Source organism: Dromiciops gliroides, chromosome 3 (assembly GCF_019393635.1).
Source record: "Dromiciops gliroides isolate mDroGli1 chromosome 3, mDroGli1.pri, whole genome shotgun sequence".
Classification (NCBI taxonomy): domain Eukaryota; kingdom Metazoa; phylum Chordata; class Mammalia; order Microbiotheria; family Microbiotheriidae; genus Dromiciops; species Dromiciops gliroides.
This window is the reverse complement of record NC_057863.1, coordinates 415,859,471-415,863,902: the sequence shown is the minus strand read 5'-3', so window position 1 is coordinate 415,863,902 and position 4,432 is coordinate 415,859,471. Positions and strand designations below refer to the sequence as shown.

The 4,432-nt window shown below is 40.1% G+C and overlaps 1 pseudogene; it reads right to left on the bottom strand.

Moving 5' to 3' along the window:
- Positions 1-379: 379 nt before the first annotated feature.
- Positions 380-911, bottom strand: LOC122747734 (annotated as a pseudogene).
- Positions 912-4,432: the final 3,521 nt, after the last annotated feature.

The window sequence follows — 4,432 nt, the reverse complement described above, 5'->3', positions numbered from 1 at the left end:
AAGATAAGCACTTTCTAAATTATTTTCTAATTTTCTTCTCACTTGAAGTTTAAATATTTGCTGGTATTCAAAATACCACAGATTCTAGTTTGTATGCTATATTTAAAGAAATCTACAAATTTGCTTTCATTCTGGTTAAATCCTTATGCAGCTATTTTAAATAGTCAGTCATGACAATAGTTATTTAATTCATCACCTAATAGATTGAAATTAATTCTTTTTTTTTCATCAGTACCAAGTCACTTTATTGGAATGTAAATGGTGGTAATTTTTTGGTACAGATTATGAAAAGGTCAGATAACCAAAATATGCATGCACTGAAAGACAGGAGGGAGTGGTGCCCACAGTTCCCAGGTGTGGGGGAAGCCAGGTGTGTGGCTTAGCTGTTGTCACTGTCTCCAAGGGTGTGCTTGTAAAAAAGATATTCTACCATGCCAGAATCGGGGGCCTCCATTTTGCGCAGGTTGGTTATGTGATCACCCAGTTGTTTGAAGGACTTTACCTGTTCATCCAGGTACTGCGTTTTGATGAAATCACATAAATGGGGGTCATTTTTGTCAGTTACCAATTTGTGCAGTTCCAGTGAGGATTGATTGACATTTTTTTTCCAAGTGCAGAGCACACTCCATTGCATTCCGACTGCTCTCCCAAGTCATTGTGGTCTGGTTTCTTGATGTCCTGCAGGAAGATGTGGCCACTGAGTTGTTTCTGCAGTTTCATCAGCTCCTCAGCGAGCTGCCGCTCCTCACGGCCAGAAGCACAGGGAAGGGGAGTCGCTGCAGTTTCCTGCTTCAACAGTGCTTGAACGGAACCCGCTGCTCAATTCCAGGCTGGAGCCACCCTTAGCCACCTCTCCACCTTCACCTCCACTAACCAACACTTCTCCGTCCTACCGTTTGAGCAGCAGCCATCTGCCTCAGCCGCCCCAGCAGTCACCGCTGCTGCCGCCCCAGCCTCAGCCACTGTGCAGCAGCCTCCTCCCTCCACCTCCTCGTCTAAGCTGCCTCCACCATCTCCACCGCCATCACAACCTCATCTCCCTCTCTGGTGAGACAGAACTACCACCAGGACTCTGAGGCCGCCATCAACCGGCAGATCAACCTGGAGCTCTACGCCTCCTACATCTACCTGTCTATGTCTTACTACTTCGACCGAGATGACGTGGCCCTGAAATGATTTCTTATCCCCTGGCTGTATTGAACTTAATTTAACCAATATTTTTGGAGTGTGCTAGGTAACATGCTACTTATTAGTGAAACAAAATAAAATGATATAGTTCCTACCTTCAAGGATCTTACATTCTACTGGGGAGGTACACCACATACACCAATATTTTTCATTTTATAGATACATTCTGTATTTATGTGTGATATAGAACTGAAATATACAAAAAGAACAATGTACTCATGAATATTGACATTTCTTTTAATGATGAAAGTGTGCCACACCTGCATACTTTACTCTTCAGTACAGTTCTTGCTTATGGTTTCCCATATGGAATGTTACAATAAATATCTAAATAAAAATGTCTAATTGAAATAATTTGTTTAAAAGGGTGGAGCCAAGATGAAAGAGGAAAGGCAATAACTTGCCTGAGTTTTACCCAAGACCTCTCTGAATACTTTCAAATAATGTCATAAAACAATTGCTGAAGTAGCGGAAGCCACAAAAGCACAGGGAGAAATAATTTTCCAGCCAAAGACAACTTAGAATGTCCACAGGAAAGATCTGTTGCACCAGGGTAAGAGTGGAGCACATGCACAGTGCAGACCCAGCCCCAGCAAACCAGCAGCTGGCCTTGGGAGTCACTGAATCAGCATCAGCTGCAACTGTTTCTGGAACTCAGGTCACAGACAGTAAAGAGGTTGAATGATTGGCCAGAAGGAGATTATAAGAATATTTTTGTTAACACAGATGCAAGACTCTGCTATTTTGCCCATTCTTGGATCCAAGTCTCAGTCTTGGTAGGAATCCCAGGGCAGAGAGGATCACTAGCACACCACAGCTTGCAACCACAGTGGAGAAGGATGCTCCTCATAGTTCCAGGGCAGAAAAGCAGACTTGTTGTTTGCAGACTAGAGTACAAGCCAAGATAATAGTAAACATACCTCTCCTCAAGTCATACCACCTTAGAAGAATTGAAAACTTACAAATTCCTAGAAGTATATCTCAAAACAGCTGCATAAACCCCTGTATTGTTATTTATTTATTTATTTTTTTAGTGAGGCAATTGGGGTTAAGTGACTTGCCCAGGGTCACACAGCTAGTAAGTGTTAAGTGTCTGAGGCCCAATTTGAACTCAGATATTCCTGACTCCAGGGCTGGTGCTCTATGCACTGCGCCACCCAGCTGCCCCATAAACACCTGTATTGTTAAGGATAATGTTCGGATTCGCTCCTACAAAAATGACACTCCAACACCACGTGAAGAAAGTTAAATTTAATGAGTATTATAGTACAGGATGCTCCACATAGTTCCAGGGCAGAAAGGCAGACTTGTTGTTGTTTGCAGACCAGAGCACAGGCCAAGAGAAAAATAAACACACCTCTCCTTAAATCATACTACCTTAGAAGAATTGACAACTTACAAATTCCTAGTAGTATATTTCAAAACAGCTGCATAAACCCCCATATTTTTAAAGATAATGTTTGGATTCGCTTCTACAAAATGACAATCCAACACCAGGTGAAGAAAGTTAAATTTAATGCATATTATAGTACAGGAAAAGAGATATTACTTTTGCAACAGCAACAAAGTAAGCAGCATAACAATATAACTATTAAAGCAAAAGGTAACATGCTACTTATTAGTGAAACAAAATAAAATGATATAGTTCCTACCTTCAAGGATCTTACATTCTACTGGGGAGGTACACCACATACACCAATATTTTTCATTTTATAGATACATTCTGTATTTATGTGTGATATAGAACTGAAATATACAAAAAGAACAATGTACTCATGAATATTGATGAAAGTGTGCCACACCTGCATACTTTACTCTTCAGTACAGGGAAGCACCAACTCCTGGGTCCAATTGCTGGGGGTCCTGGTACAGTCTCCCAGAGTCCCGATTGGGAACATCCTGGGTAGAGCATCCTCTCCATGGGTGAGACTCTAAAGAGGTGGGAGCTTACTTTGACTTATATAGTACCTTAAACAAAAGTGGCTTGAAGCCACCAATAGCAGCTTGTATGATGAGATAATTTTATGATTGACACCAAGTGAGTTCATGCAGGATCACTGCTAGAGAAGTTGGAATAAACTTTTACTTTCTCAGGACATACTCTTGAGGGGGAGTCAACCCCCCCAGGACTATTCCTGGAATTTTTTATAGTCCCCAGGAATGGCTAGTTCCTGGGAACCTTAGGCAGTTAATCAGGGAGATATGCCTAGAAGGGACCTGGCCAGGATCCCAGCAGGGTATCCTCCTTCACGTTCCCACTCTTGGTCAAAACAGGGACAATTTCCCACATTAAGCTATAGCTAGAGTTAGCAGAAAACATCTGGGAATTCATTAGAGGGGGCAAACACAGGTTTGTGAGCTAGGCCTATACCTGGATAATCTAATATTCATTTACCTTTCAACCCCCTGAAGCTTGGGACAGTGTGCCTTCCAGTTTGGAAGCAGAGCCCCACTTTAACAAAGAATTAAAAGTTAAGAAATATGCTGGGAAAATGAGCAAAGAACAGAAAAAAAAAATCCTCACCTTAGAAAATTACTATGGTAACAAGGAAGATCAAAATACACCCTCAGAAGAATATAACAAAGTCAAAATTTCTACGTCCAAAACTTCCAACAAAAAAATAACACCTTAAAAAATAGGCTAAGCCAAATGTTAAAAGAGGTACCATGAGAGAATAAGCAAAAGAATGTCTTGAAAAGCCAAATTTACCAAATGGAAAAGGAGATACAAAATTTCACTGAAGAAAATAACTTCTTAAAAATTAGCATTGAACAAGTGGAAGCTAATGACTTTATGAGAAATCAAGAACAAATAAAGCAAAACCAAAAGAATGAAAAAAATAAAAGGCAATGTGAAATATCTTATTGGAAAACAACTGACCTGAAAAATAGATCCAGGAAGGATAATTTAAAAATTATTGGACTACCTGAAATACATGATTAAAAAAAAAGGAGTCTAGACATAATATTCCAAGAAATTGTTAGGGAAAACTGTCCTGATAATCTAGAACCAGAGGGTAAAATAGAAATTGAACAAATTCATTGATCATCTCCTGAAAGAGATCTCAAACTGAAAACTCCCAGGAATATTATAGGCAAATTCCAGAGCTCCCAGGTCAAGGAGAAATTATTGCAAGCAACCAAAAAGAAACAATTCAAGTATTGTGGAGCCATCATCAGGCTAATACAAGATTTAGCATCTTCTACATTAAAGCATCAGAGGGCCTGGAATATGATACTTCAG